The sequence below is a fragment of the Poecile atricapillus genome, chromosome 9 (assembly GCF_030490865.1).
Source record: "Poecile atricapillus isolate bPoeAtr1 chromosome 9, bPoeAtr1.hap1, whole genome shotgun sequence".
In the NCBI taxonomy this organism is placed as follows: Eukaryota; Metazoa; Chordata; class Aves; order Passeriformes; family Paridae; genus Poecile; species Poecile atricapillus.
The window spans coordinates 8,926,730-8,934,483 of NC_081257.1; the positions used below are offsets into that span (position 1 = coordinate 8,926,730).

At 42.7% G+C, this 7,754-nt stretch overlaps 1 long non-coding RNA gene across 1 annotated transcript; it reads left to right on the forward strand.

Annotated features, from left to right (window-relative positions):
- Positions 1 to 335: 335 nt before the first annotated feature.
- On the forward strand, positions 336 to 6,196 carry LOC131582186 (uncharacterized). Its single transcript, XR_009278295.1, has 4 exons — positions 336 to 552; positions 3,634 to 3,820; positions 4,197 to 4,385; positions 5,733 to 6,196. It is a non-coding gene; the product is annotated as an uncharacterized LOC131582186 (long non-coding RNA).
- The last annotated feature ends 1,558 nt before the right edge of the window (positions 6,197 to 7,754 follow it).

Genomic DNA, 7,754 nt, shown 5'->3' on the forward strand with positions numbered 1-7,754 from the left:
ACTTGCAGCAGCCTCACAAAATGTCCTCACCATGCTCAGAAACCCAACTGGAGGTTACACAAACCTCTCCTGCTTACTTTGCATTTTCAAAGCAGAGGACTGGGCACCAGTCCAAGCCCATAATCCCTGCGAGGGCATGTCACAACAAATAGGAAAGGGATAATTAGAATTTTATGAAGTGGCTCTCTATAATGCTACCTGCTGTTTACTTACCAACAATTTTAAATTTAGCAACTGATGCATTTTTAATACCAATTAAAAAAAAACCTCTAAGAAGCTCATATTTGCTCGTAGTTATGTGGGTTTTTTAAAATAACCCCATTTCCCCAGTGGGACCAATGTGTGTGCACGTGTGTGTGTCTGCTCATAAAATGGTACTGAAAAGTATGAGAGCATAGGAATGTGGCTTAGCAGATAATAACTCTTGATTTCATTGTTTCAAGTCTTGTGTTTTTATTAAAAGTCAAGGAAAGTCCAGTTCACTGAAGAGAACAGAAGAGAATGAACCATTCCTGGGCTTTCTAGCAGTGTGGGAGAAGATCCGCGCTACAGGTAACTCTAAAAGCAACATGAGATTGAGTGATTTCTTCTTTGTCTTTGACCACAGCTGTGTAACTTAGCCAGAGTGGTTTTCTTTTACCCCAGGCAGGACACTTTCTGTGGTATCTCACACCTCTACATGGTGTCCAGAGACAGTAATTTGACATATCGTTTAGGAAAAAAACAACACTTTAGCAAGACAGTACATTTTACATTATTGATTTGTTGTAGCTAATAGAGCTGCATGGATATTCTTATCCATGGGTAAATCTGAGAGTATTAATCTCCTCACACAAAGGTTTGTGTTAAAGGCCAACACAGAGAAGGTAGCTCAGCTCTTGACCAATTTTTGATATCTGATCACCACTGAGGCTCCCAATGCACAAACAGAACCACAGGGCAGGGGCAGGGCAGGCTCTGCTGTGTCCTGCCAGGAAATCACCCCCCACTTCCAGCCTTAACACAGCTGGACCTGGGCACTGCTCTCTGCTTCTTACAGCACTCAAAGGGTCATGATTTTTGGAGGAACACAGGGAAATCCTGTGTCAGACAGAAGGACTGTAAATTATCCTTGAGCATAACCTGGCAGAGATATGGAACAACTCAGCCTCACTCCCTGTCTGATTCAGCTTCAGGTATTTAAATCCCCTTCTCCCACCTATGAGTACACTGCCCTGGAAAATGTTTGCCCTGCTCTCAGAAAGAATTTCCCTGTACTTTCTCCCTCCTGTGTCAGCATTGTGCTGTCCAGCTCCAGGTCATCTGTGTGTGCATCTTGGTGCTCCAGAGTTAAGGCTGGGTGGTTTAAGGGGCTGATTTGTGCATGTAAAGGTAACCCCATCAGACACCATCAAGGTCCAGCCTGTTCATGTAAAAAGCCATGCGTTTAAACACTGAGTTATATGCAGAATCTGAAAGTCTTGCTTCATAGTGTTCATGATTAATATGTGTAATAGGTTTTCATGATGTGGACAGGGTGAATGGTGAAATGGATTCAGGTCTTTTTATTTTCTTTTTAGCTTGTTATTATCTAGAGAAAAAAAATCTCTAATTACTAGAAGCTAATAGCTAGTGTGTTACTTATCCTCTTAATTAGTACCCTAATTATTAAGTGTGGTGATAACCACTAGTTAGAACGTATTTGCTTTTTAAGACTTTGTTTATCTGTCTTCCCACTCCCTGTTTTTAATGACACTGATACCAGCAGAGTTGTTGGAAAGGGAATACCAATAATTTCCCCTTGGGAAATGAGTCATTTTGAGTCTCCTGAACACCGTTATGATTTTCATTCTGTTGTAAAATGCTTTTCACCTTTGAACTGCTGGCTCGTGTTAGATTCTGATATTAAAGTGCTAACATTTGAAACTGTGAGGATGAACTCAGGGCAGCAGAAAAGGTGACCTCAGCAGCACAGGAGCTCACTCAGCTTCAGCCCTGTGAGAGGCTGGAACGCTCCTGAACAACACAATCTTCAGCTGTCCATCCCGAAATCCTGGGGCGTTCAGTGAAGGATTGCCTGTCGTGCCTGCCTGAAGTCGTGGTGTTGGGTTGGGATGGGAAATCTCCACTGAGATTTTCCTGATCCCCATTCTTTGGAGTGGGAGGATGGGATTTCTGGGTTCTGCCATCCCCTGTGTCTGCTCTCAGCCTAGCACCCACTGTCACAGCAGGTGTCTGTTCCAAGTTCATCCTTGCTCAAGTGAAACGCCAAGCAGCTACATGCGAACTCTTAATAAAAGAGCTGTTTAAGTAGAGAATTAAGTGTAAATACCTGCCAAAAATCCTGTATTGAGGTGATTGGTATAGGTGGGCCACTGCCAGAAGTTGTAATAATAGAGCATTTTTATGGAGTCTTATTAACTTTTTCCAAGGAGTGGCACATTGGAAGTGACTGAAGCCAGTGATTTAAGACATGTGGCAGAAGGGGAGAAAGATCTCTCGATTACTGAGCACAGTGTATGGCTGGGCATGAGTTGGATGTGCTGCAGCACACCAGAAAAAATACTCTGTTAGCTGTAAAATCTAATGGAAGGAGCAAGACATCCCTGCTCCTTCTGCCCTTGATTCTTGGCAGTTTGGATTACAAAGTGCTTAAAGGATGTGGATTAGATGAGCCGTGTTAACTGTACATAGTCGCCGTTTCTGTGGCCTCGTTAGCATTCACGATGCTGCACACTGATTTGACATTGTTTCAGCCTCAGGAGCTTGAAATCTAAAGGCAAAACTCCATGACCATCTGAAATCTGAACATTTCAAGGAAAGCTCTGAAGAAAGGGTTCATGAGACTGTGAATAAATACATTTCTGTTGCCATGTCAAAGTGGCAGGGAGCAGGTGGGGAACAAACAACTGGAGCGGAGGAGAAAAATAGCAAGAGAGTCCTAATTGTTGTCAGCTTGATTCCAGCCTTGCTCACCCCGACAGACTCTGTCAGGGCAGGCTTTGCTGATTTACACTGATCTAAGTGAGAACATCCTCCATGCTTTTATCCAACACAGCTGCTGCTGGAGTGGTTTTAACCCCCTGGTCCCTTTGCCTTGTTCATCCTTTATGGGTGCGCAGGGAGGAACAAGCACAGCCAGGCAGGATGGGCAGGCAGCTGGTGGTGCTTCTCCATGCAGGGACACACTTGGAAGAGCTGCAGGGCTTGGTCTCTACTCCTCTGTACTCCTGCACACCACCTGAAGCTGGCCTCAGTTTTTTCTGAGAAGTGATGACCTTCCCTGCAGGCAGCTTTTCCTTCGGGCTGTTCTGAGATACCACGAGCACTTGGTTTGTGCTGTGAAGTGCAGATTGTCCATCACATGACCAAAAACCCTTTTTTCTTGTTCCCTTCTGATTTTTAGGTGTAAGCTCTGTTATTGGCAGTAGAAAATTTTGGTTTCCTTTAAAGACACTCAGCCCAGGGTGGGTGGGGGTTTCTTTCTGGAAAAAATATGATGAGCACTTTCTGATTCCGATTCTTGGCAGTAGTGCAAGAGACAACAGGCTTCAAAAGCAGCTCCCTTTTCTGTGCTGGTTTAGAAATGTCTCTGTAGCAACACTAATAGAATAGCATATTCTTTTTTGTTTTTTTTTTCCTTTTTTCCCCTAGCTTTCTTCTGCTGGAGAGGTGCTGCAGCAAGAGATGGAGAGGACAGAAAACTCTGTCTTGAGGATTTGGCACATACTGCCAGGATCCCACCACCTAGATGGGACCTAGCTCTCTGAGAACTGGTCACTTGAGGCTCACTAAGAGTCAGCAAAGTGTTTTGTAAGGTCACCATATGTCCCACTGCCAGGTAAATTCCATTTCTCCATCTTGCCTGGGAGGCTGGGCTGCCCTGGAGTCTCCCACACCTCTCTACTATGAATTCTTACAGACCTCTCCACTCCTGCCTGCAGCAGTTAAGCTTTGGCTTTCCAGTCTGTTTTTTTGCATCCATGCAAGCGTTTCTGTGCAGTGACCAAAGGAGCTTTCAGCACAATTTTTTTCATTATCATGTTTTAATATAACACTTCCTTAAAACATTATGTGCATTGTTAGGAAAACGTGTGATCACTTAAAATTGAAAGCTACCTGTTGTTGTTAAAGCATTTTAAAGAAGTTAGTGATTACTGGGGTGGAGACTAATAGCACAGTGCTTTCTAATTTTGTGTTCATTTTATGCTTTTTAGGACAAAAAATCGTATACAGCTGTAAGGAGTTGGTTCACACAGAATTAGATGTGCTGAAGCTGCCACCTGATGTTTCCTGATGTTGCCACACTCGAGGCCTCTGTGTGACATCTGTCTCTGAACATTTCTGGTCACTGTTCTTAAAAATGGGATCATTTATAGGATATAAGGGATAGACAGTCCTTCCAGGTATGAGCTGCTCAGAGTTGCCTCAGATTTCATAATTATTCACAATAATGGCCCATGGACAGGAGATTTCTGTGTGGAAATGCCAGGAAAGTATTTTGAAATTGTGCTGCTCTGTGCATTCAGCATTCTCTAGGAAAGAGCCTGTATTGGCACAATTCCCTTGCACAGGGCTCTTGTCCTTCCTGGGCACTGGCAGAATTGAGTTCACAAATATCTGTATGTTGCACTGGGTTTCTTTCCCTCTGAGCCTGAGAGCAAGGAAATAAAATCATAAAATTGTTGCAGCAGCAGGAGTCCAGTGAATGGGTAATTGTCACACAATGTAAAGGTGTTTGGAGAAAAAAATAATCTAAATGTTCTCCTTTTACTGGGAAAATGTATTATTATTTATGAATAATTTTTGCTGTTGAAGGGAAGTGTAAGATACAATCAGAGAGACCGTAAAAATGAAATTTATAAAGTGTTATTTACATTATATTGGAGAAGAAGAAAGAACTGGCAGGGAGAATTCTGGTTCATTTAAATACAAAATCAGGTTATTCAGGATTGCATTCTTAGATTAACTGCTGTACAAAATTTAGCCCATAATTCTTCCTGCAGTAGAAATATGAATCCTGGTGAGCACTGCTAAGACTCTAAGCTTTGTTTGTATCTCCAGACCGTGCTGGTGTCTGGGGTTGGGGCTGTGTTCTGCTGCAGGAGAGGCTGAGCAAACCCAGAGCTGAGTGAGAGGCAGTGTTCTGAAAGGTTTCCTGTCCCTACAAGTAGTGAGAGAACCAGTGAGAGCTCAGCACCCAGCCCGGGACAGCAGCACTGCTGGTGGGGAGCACCCACGGCCCAACCACCCAGGGCAGGAGCTGGCACTGCCCTTCTTTCTGTTCCTAAAGAATAGAACAATTTTTAATGAGGTTTGCAACTAACTGTCAACATTCCAAGGTTTATCACTACACCAAGGCTTGACATTATCCCTATAGATCCTCTCTGGGCTGTCAAGCCTGTGGAACTGGGGCTGCATTTGGGGTGTTTCCTGCTCTGTTTACCCATTCATTGCTTGTTACAGCGCTAGAAGCAAGATCTGGAGAGTTCCTTTGCATCTTGGAAGACAAAGATAACAGAAAAAGGAAAAAAATACCACATTTCTTAGTTCCCAAGATGCATTTGGAGATTGGTATTGCTGGACTTGGTATGTAGGTGCAGCACCTGACTTGTAGGACGGGTGATCTGTAAAGAAAGTTTTTGCCTTTGCTGTTTCAGTCTGTTAGTAGTGGAGCATGAGCAGGCACAAAATGTCATAATCTCAGATTTTTGCACTTCTATATTTTACCATAAAATTAACTTCTTTCTTAGATTGAAGAGATTGGACTGTGCTGAACAGATTAGGGTCTGTTAGGATGAAGCAGCCCTGCACATCCATTGAAGAGGTGAGCACTCAAAAGGGGATTGCAGTGCTGGAAATTCTACCCTGGAAAACATAACTATGGCCATGAATAACATTTTCTTATCTCTTCCTATTGACAGAAAACCAGCCCAAGTAAAGTAAATTTATAGCATATCAGATCCCTGCCAAGGGAAAAGTGTTGCCTAAAATCAGCTCAAGCCTGCTCTTTCCACTGGGAAAAGGAGTTCCTAGAGAACTGCAGATTTGGTGGGTGCTTTCTGCTTTTCAGGACAAATGACAGTTCCAAAGAAAAGGAAAAAGTCTTGGATTGGAAGTTTGGGTTTTGGTAAAGATTCTGAAGTTTTGGTGAGAGCTGGAGGAAGTTTTATGTTCTGACACAGCAGGACAGAAGCACAAGGAGCAAACAAGGACTGTGCAGAATGAGGTGCTGCTTTAGAAACGTCCAAAATATTTTAAATAAAATAATATTTTAATAAAGTATTTAAAATATATTTGGTTATTTGTTTCCCTTGACAATCTGCTCCATTTGCTGTCATGATCAGCTGCTTCCTCAATCCCTGCTTTGATGTGTTTAGGGGGAAATTCCAACTGCTGTTCTGGGTTGTCTGCAACCCTGTGTGTGTGTGTGTGTGTCTGTGTCTGTGTCTGTGTCTGTGTGTGTCTGTGTGTGTCTGTGTGTGTGTGTGTGTAACCATGCCTGGGAAAAGAATAAAAGGAAAAGCACTTCTGCTTTGCATTTTAAGAGCAGTTCCTCCTTCTGAATACTGAAATAAAGCTGATGGATAAAAGACAGCTCCATGTCACAACCTCCTGAGGCACAGGCTGGTGGTGCTCAATGCTCAGACCTTCTGGATGCCTGATTTCTACATCTGCATGTGAGGCTGAATGCCACAGTCTGCAAATATCCTAAAGAAAGGCCTGGAAAGATGAGGAATCCTGGATTTTATTCACTCAAGAAATAAGATTCCAAGTAGCCCATGTATAAGGCTGCATATAATGAAATGTCTGCACAAAACAAACACAAGAGTACAACTCCTTTTTACCATTACAACACCCCACACAGAACACAGATCTTGTGAATAATTGGCAGAGTGATATATCCCCAAATTTATGGTATTGCACAAAGTTTTTCACTGTGAGAGTAAACAGGGGATGTGTTATCTGTCAGGGGTAAGAGGGGACAGTCAGGCTCAGAAGCTGGAGATCTGGAGCAGTCCCTCATGTGAGCAATGTCTGCAATCCAGGGAGAAAATGAAACACTGCCAAGTGTTTAACAATAATTCATTTTATTCCAGCATTACTCAGGGCCTGTAACTCAGTGAAATATTGTTTGGAAAGTCGATTGTTCAAATGGGTGTGGATATAAAACCAAAGAAAATGCTGCCCTTGAAGGCAAGGCTGTAGTCCCTAGTTTCAGTTAGAAGAAAATAAATAGTAACTATTACTCTGCAGCCTTTTGAGAGGTTTTTGCGGTCTTAAATCCATGAATGTCTGTGTGGGGGAATAAAAAAGGAAAAGGTAACCTGCTTAAGATAAAACAAGTTCTAAGAGTTTTCTCTTCTAATTCTGGCTCAAGACTCCTGCTGAGCCTAAAGTAAACACTGTGATATTGGAAGAAACCAAATAGGTTCTTTGGGTTTTTTTTACACTCATTATTTTTATTGTTCCTTTTGTCTTTTTTGGATTTTCCTGGGAGCACCTGCTAGTCCCTGCCTCTATGACCTATGAGCTGTGGAATTTCTCTTCCTTTTTTAAAGCTTATTCTTTCCATAGTTAAAAGGTTCTGGTTACTTCAGAGACAGAAGTCAGACCTTGCCATGTATTGTTCAGAGAATGCATCCAGAACTCCTCAGGCTCAAGAGTTCCAGGACACTCCATGAAGTTCCTTAGAGGAGGGTGCTTGATGGCAGAATACACAGGAATTAAAGGAGAAAAGGTCTGGGTGATTTGTATGGTTTGAAAAATGGTGT